This window comes from Equus asinus, chromosome 9 (genome assembly GCF_041296235.1).
Source record: "Equus asinus isolate D_3611 breed Donkey chromosome 9, EquAss-T2T_v2, whole genome shotgun sequence".
Lineage (NCBI taxonomy): Eukaryota > Metazoa > Chordata > Mammalia > Perissodactyla > Equidae > Equus > Equus asinus.
In genome coordinates, this window is record NC_091798.1 from 23,883,726 (window position 1) to 23,891,261 (window position 7,536).

At 39.4% G+C, this 7,536-nt stretch overlaps 1 long non-coding RNA gene across 3 annotated transcripts in view; it reads right to left on the reverse strand.

Annotated features, from left to right (window-relative positions):
* Nucleotides 1-4,838, reverse strand: part of LOC139046144 (uncharacterized) — a 211,528-nt gene extending 206,690 nt beyond the window's left edge. For all 3 annotated transcript variants that reach the window (XR_011505744.1, XR_011505746.1, XR_011505745.1), the window contains exon 1: nt 4,743-4,838. This is a non-coding gene — a long non-coding RNA (uncharacterized lncRNA). The remainder of the gene's footprint in view (nt 1-4,742) is intronic.
* Nucleotides 4,839-7,536: the final 2,698 nt, after the last annotated feature.

A 7,536-nucleotide genomic window follows, 5' to 3' on the forward strand; every position in this document is an offset into this window, starting at 1 on the left:
TTTCCTTCTATTTCAAGTTCTCCTCCCCCAGTTTTGTCACTTGTTACTACAGTCCAAGGCAGAAGACTGTCCCAAGCACCTCTGTAAATGATAATGTCTATAAATACTATCTGATTTAAAATACACACATACACACACGCTAAGAGGATAAAGGTATTATTATGTTCATTTAGCAGATGCAGAATCTGAGACTCAGAGAAAGCAATTGCCCAAGATCAAAGATCAAGAAGAGGGTGGTGCCTGAACTTGAAACCAGGACTGTCTGACCCTGAAGCTGACATTCTCCTCACTTCCCGCTGCAGCCTCCCTGTAGCCCTGGACCTTTCCAATGAGTCCCATGGCAAAGGGCTCTTTTATTCAGCTTGAAACTCCTAAGGAATGAGGCTCCATTCTCCACCAAAGCTTATTTGTCCTACTTTTCACTTCCTCAAATGCCTATCAGTTTCGCACATACTTTCTTTACAATTGATAGAGGATAACCTATTCTGATAACTTTTTCCAATCTACTTCTAAGAAAAGAGGAAGAAGCTGAAGCCCAGACAGAGGAAGCAGCTTACTCATTCTCACAGAGTTTTTATGGGTAAGGCCCAAACACAGCCCATCAAAACCCACCACTTTTTAAGCTGTCACGTAAAGTCATTGAGCACAAAAATAGCACTGAACTATCTTCGATTAATGTATTAACACTCGTGGGTACTTTTTTTTTTTTTTAACAAATAAGGTATGTTTTCTTCCACAATAAAAAGAATGCAAGTTTATTTTTGGACAATTTAGAAACTAAAGCAATGTAGAACAAGAAAGTAATCCATTCATAAATCACCCAGAGAAGAGCACTGTTAGTTTTATCAAATTTATTTCTAGTATTTTTCTTTTTTTCTCTTTTCCTTGGCATCATTTCAGTTGTATTCATTTTTTTATAAAACTTATTTTTTCTGATTATAAAAATAATATGTGGTCCACAATGACATACCATTACACACCCATCAGAATGGCTAAAATTTTTTAAAAGACTGATAGCATCAAATACTGGCAAGGATATGGAGCAACCAGAACTTGCTTACATTGTTGGCAAGAGAATAAAATGGTACAGCCACTTTTTGAGAAAGGGCCTGGCAGTTTCTTATAAAACTAAATACATTCCTACCCTGTGACCCAGAAAACCTATGCCCAGGTATTTATCCAGGAGAAAAACATATGTCCACAAAAAGACTTGTAATGTTCATAATAACTTTATTTATAATCGCCAAAAACTGGAAATAGCCTAGGAGTCTATCAATAGGAGAATGGAAATACAAACAGTAGTATACTTCACACCATCCCCAGCAGAAAGGAACAAACTATTGAAACATACAACAGCATGAGCAAATCTCAAAAACATTATGTTGAATAAAAGAAGCCTTACACAAAAGACTACATACTGTATGATTCCATTCACGTCAAATTCTATAACAGGCTAAACTAATCTATGCTGGAAAAAATTGGAGCAGAAGTTTCTTTGGGGACAGAGATTGACTGGGGATGAGGGAACTTTCTGGAGTGATGACAACGTTCTGTATCTTTTTTGTGTGTGTGTGAGGAAGATTCGCTCTGAGCTAATATCTGTTGCCAGTCTTCCTCCTTTTTTTTTTGCTTGAGGAAGATTAGCCCTGAGCTAACATCGGTGCCAGTCTTCCTCTACTTTGTATGTGGGATGCCTCCACAGCATGGCTGACAAGTGGAGCAGGTCCACACTTGGGATCCGAATCCATGAACCTAGGCTGCCAAAGCGGAGCATGTGGAAATTTAACCACTCAGCCTTGGGGCCAGTCCCAACAATGTTCTGTATCTTGATAAGGATTTGTCAGGTGGATTGGTGCATTCCACCGTAAGTAAATGTTACTCCATAAGAAAGAAAAGTACATGGGGCTGGCCCCATGGCCAAGTGGTTAAGTTCACTCACTCCACTTTGGCAGCCCAGGGTTTCACTGCTTCGGATCCTGGGTGTGGACATGGCACCGCTCATCAGGCCATGCTGAGGCAGCATCCCACATAGCAGAGCCAGAAGGACCTACAACTAGAATATACAACTATGCACTGGGGGACTTTCAGAAGAAGAAGAAAAAAAAAAGAAGAAGATTGGCAACAGATGTTAGCTCAGGTGCCCATCTTTAAAAAAGAAAAAAAACACACAAATAAATATTGAATTTTAACAATATGCATGATGAAGTATTTGGGCAGAAGTAGACTGATGCCAACAACCTACTTTGAAATGCATCAAAAAATAAGATGAATAAATAGAGGAACGAGTAGATAATATGCTAAAGCAAGAGCAGTAAAATGTTAATTGTAGTATCTAGGTGGTATATGGGTATATGAGTATTCATTGCAAAATTCTTCTAAATTTTCTGTATGTTTGAAATTGTCACAATAAAATGTCAGGGGGAAAAGTAAAAAAAAAAATGTAGAAAGAATGGAAAACTCAAAAAAGTAAAAACAATAAGAATTTTCCAAAACACCACTGCCCAACAATATTGAAAATAATAGTGAATTGCTTTCCATACTTTTCTCTATATTTGTGGATGTGAGTGAGTGTTTAAAGATTTATGTCTTTCTATATGAAGTAGCATTTTATCAATGGCTCTTTCCAAGAACATTAAATATTCCTCAAAAATATTGTTTTATAATTTATTTAACTAGAATTCAATATTTTAGGTTATTTTTCACTGCTGTAAATAACACTTTGATGAACATGCACAAGCAAATATGCATTTTGCCTAGGGCCTTACAGCCACCTAATGCTGTTACCAAAAGGAAGTGCTTTTCAAGGCAGTGTGGCATTGTGGTTTAAAGAGTGGGCATCAGGGGGCATGCTCCATCGTGTAGTGGTTAAGTTCAGCATGTTCCACTTTGGTGGCCCAGGTTCTCAAGTTCAGATCCCTACAGCCCTCGTCAGCCATGCTGTGATGGTGACTCACATAGAAAATAGAGGAAGATTGGCACAGATGTTAGCTCAGAGCTAATCCTCCTCAGCAAAAAAAAAAAAAAAAAAAAGAGTGGTCATGAATCCAGCTCTACCACCTGCTACACTTTTACCTTGGGAAATTGACTAAATCTCTCTAGATCTATTTCTTTTTCTGTGTTCTGAGGTAGTACGTGGGAAGTGCCCAGCACTGTGCTGGCAGCTGTCATTTTTTCACCCAGTCATGTTACTTGCACACTGTGACAGCTAGTTAAGGATATTTCTGACAAAGGAAATATTCAGGGAGACATAGCAAGGACCATGCCTAATTTGACTTACTATCACCAGACCTTGCACAGTTTCAATAACGTAAGAGTTACTGAATAAACGAGGAATGAATGAATGTATAAATAACAGGGTAGCTGCTACCTGGCTTTAATTCACCTAGGCATGAGGCCAGCCTCAATCTCCCTTGTAAGCTTTTCCTGCTCCTGTCCCTCTGGAAGCAGCTGAACACATCTCTCCTTTGTTAGCTGAGGTTGTATGATACACCTTCACTTGGAGAGCAGAGTTCGAAGTCTGGCTCTATCTCAAACTTGCTGTGTGTCTTTGGACCAAGACATTGGTAACAACATTCTGATTATTCTATTAGACATTACAATAGTCTCCAATGAGGGAGGGGTGCAGAGCGTGTCTTTATCCCCCTTGTTCGGATAAGAAAACTGATGCCCAGAGAAGTGAAATGATTCATCTAAATTTCCTCCTCTGACCTGGAGGCAGTCAGGTGGGAGACCTCTACAGAGCCTTCTGGCTCTAAGAGCCTTAGACTGCAACGTTTCCTTTTGACCACTGCCTGGTTGCAAATAGGTTCCCCCATAGCACTCTCCTTTATGCTACATCCCTCTGTGTCCACCCCCTCCTCCACCGCCGCCCCCCCCCCCCCCCCCCCCCCCGTCACTTCCCCAAAGCCAGCTGTGCCAGGCTGCGCTAGGAATTTTTGACAGCAGAGGGGGCTGCTGAGCCAAACCGGGCTTTCTTCAAATAAGGAAGAGAAGTGTGCCTCCCCGCTGAGATGCAGCCTGAATTCCTCATTCCATCCCCAGTTCTGTGAAGACTCTCAGGTCACAGTAGTACAAAATATCCCAGGGATCTGTACAAAATGTAATCCATGAGGAACATGCGCTCTGGTCCTATCTCTGCCAATAACAACTTGTCACTCCGGGAAAGTCCCTTCGTGGAAATGTAAAAAAGTCCTAGCTTAGGTGTTCTCGAGCCTGGCTGCACATCAGAGTCTCCCAGGCTGCTTATTGAAATATACAATCTGGGACCCCATCCCAAACCTATTAAACCAGAATCTCCAGGGGTGCAAACTGAAAATCTATAATTTTACAATTTGAGATCCCAGGACTTTCTAATGCACAGACAAGTTTGGGAACCACTAAACTAGATAAACTAGAAGGTTCTTTTTTTTATATTCTAAGATTGAAAACTCAAAGCGTATTGACCTCTCCCTACTGCCATAAAATTTTACTCTGTATTGCTTTTATTTCTGGTTTATTGATAATTAACTGCCTAGAGAATTGTCTTAAGAATGATTTGAAGGCAGCACTACACAGCGTAAATAGAACAGGAGTGACAAATGTGAGTCACATATACAATTTTACATTTTCTAGTAGCCACTTAAAAAAAGTTAAAAGATACAGGTAAAATTAATTTTAATAGCATATTTTATTTAACCCAATATACGCAAAATGTTATCATTTCAACATGTAATCAATATAAAAAAATTATTGAGATACTTTACTTTTTTTTCTGTTGTGAGGTCTTCATGATCTGCTGTGCATTTTACCCATATGGCATAGTCAATTTGGACGAGGCATATTTCAAATGCTCAGCAGCTACATGTGACTAGTGGCTGCCCATATTAGACAGCGCTGTTAAGCCACATCAATAGGAGATAGTGCAGTAGCCAATTAGCAGTGTCCACACTGAGCAGGGAAGTGGAGGGGAGGCATGTGTGCCATATAGTTGTCATCACTGGGTAGTGGACGCCAAATGACCTAATTCCCAGTTCTCTGGAGATCAGGCAAAAGGACAAAGATCAGAGGTGACTTGACCTAGGACTCATTCATGGAGAGGAGACAGGAAATTCACGCTAGTGGTTAGTGGTTAGAAGCACTGCAATCGAATATAACAAATGTTAGAATAAGTGAGAAAAAGATTTAGCCAGAAGGAGTGGGTAGAAGAGGCCCAAGCACCAGTACTTGAGAATATATGTTGTATTCATTCTACGAAAATAATCTTCTTGATTCTGGGTCAATATAATGGGCCTATTGATTGATTTATAAGGAGCATTTACAGGATGGTTGAAACTCCACTCTGAGAGAGAGCCAGATGATACACTGCAGAAGAAGAAGTGGGGGAGGAGGGTACCTAGGTCATGGAAATAATGATGCAATCAGTAATAATAAGGATGATATTTAAAATGTATTAGTCTAAAAAGCACTTTACTTTCCATTCTCATCTGTTCCTCATGACATATGGGGCAGAGAGGTGGGATGCATGTTCGCATTTTAGACTGGTGAACTGAGGTTCAGAGAGCTACGTGTTTGCATGAGTCTCATAGCCAGGGAGTAAATAGCATAGTTTCTCCGCATGAAGTTCTCCAGTCCATATGGGAATTCAACCTTGGCCTCATTATCAGCGAGCTCTCGCCAGCTACTTACCTGATGCGGCTATAAATATCATTAATTCATTTTTCAAAGCCCTTTCCTCTTCTAATAGATTAAGTTCCAGTTAGCTTCGTATCCACCCCCACCTCTGTGTCTGCGTCTGCCCCTCCTCTGCTGTCTCTAATCATTTGTCTCCCTGGAAGGTGTAAATGCCTTTGCCTCGGGCAAGGATGCCTTTTCTACACCATGTGGAGCCGGCAGCCAGCTAGTAACACAGGAACAGCACTTTCCTTTGCTGGCTGAGTCCAGATAACAACTTGCAAAGTCACTCAACGAGGCATGGAAGGATTTTGAGCAGGAAAGTGATGTGATGAGATGGGACGGTGTGTAAGGCAGGTGAACAGCTTAAGTGGAAAGAGGGAGAACCAGAAATAAAAAGAAGAAGAAGGGAATAACAATAATAACAATAATAGTCAATATTGACCATTCTTATCATTCAGCTCTTAGTTTGTATCACTTCCTCAGAGAGGCCTTACCTGTCTAACCTGCCTAAAGCAGCCATCCCATCACTGTCTATCAGATCATCATCTAATCACTGCATAGCATCTGTCACTCTCAGATGTTTTTATTTGTTATTACCTGTCCCCACCCCAGGTTGACTATAGGGTCCATGAAAGCACAAACCTATTTGCTTTATTCACTGTTTATTCACTGTATCCACAAATATTATAACCACATCCAGCCCATAGTAAACACTCATTAAAGATTAGTTTAATGAATGAATGAGGGACTGGGCTAAGTACTTAATACCATTTACAGGTTATATCACCGAATCCTCACATTAATCCAAGGAATTAAGTTTTATCATCTGCATTTTACAGGTTCCCATAATCTAAGTGTGAGGTGATAAGAGTTTATAATCTGCATACTGTAAAGTCACTATGACTTGTATGTGAATGCTCATAGCAGTCTTACTTGTAATAGCCCAAAACTGGAAACAACTCATATGTCCATCAGTAGGTGAATGGATAAGCAAAACAGAAATCCAAACAATGGACAGCCACTCCACAACAGAAATGAACAAGCTGTTGATACACACAACAACACGGACGAATCTCAAAATAATTACACTGAATGAAAGAAAGAAATCAGACAAAAAAGACTATTCACTGTATGATTACATTTATATATAATTCTATAAAATGCAAAATAATCTATAGTAAAAGAAAGCAGATCAGTGGCTGCTGGGGAATATGGTAGGGGAGAGAGGAGGGGACTATAACAGGACAGAAAGAAACTTCTGAGCGGCACGAGTATGTTCATTCCATTGATTTTGGAGATGGTTTCACAAGCGCAGACTTATGTCAAAACTCTTCAAATTGAACACTTTACACATGTTCAGTTTATTTTATGGCAATTACTATATTGAACAAAGCTGTTTTTAAAAGCATGAGAAAAGACTAGAAATTTAAATAAACTAAAATGTTTAAGAAGTTATATTTGATTATAGAAATATGGATATTATACATTTTCCTTTGCCCTATTTATATTTTCCAAAATTCTGATATTTATTATTTTTGAAGTTTGCATTTTTTCTCAAATATGCCTTTATATTTATTATAACAAAGTTAAACAATAAAAACATTTAAAAGGCAAAATCTGCTCATCCACCCTCACTACCACAATCAAATCCCAATCCTGAATTAACCACTGCTAACAATTTGGTGTGGGGCTTTCCAGGCTTTTTTCCACGAATAAACTGATATGAATTGTATATGTGTGTCTGTGTGTGTGTGTGTGTGTGTGTGTGTGTACATACAACCACATACATAGGGTTTTTTCCCACGTCTGTGGGAATATAATCAGACAGTTTTGGAGATTATTGAATTAACACTAATTCCTAGAGTTGCATGATGCCATTGTGGT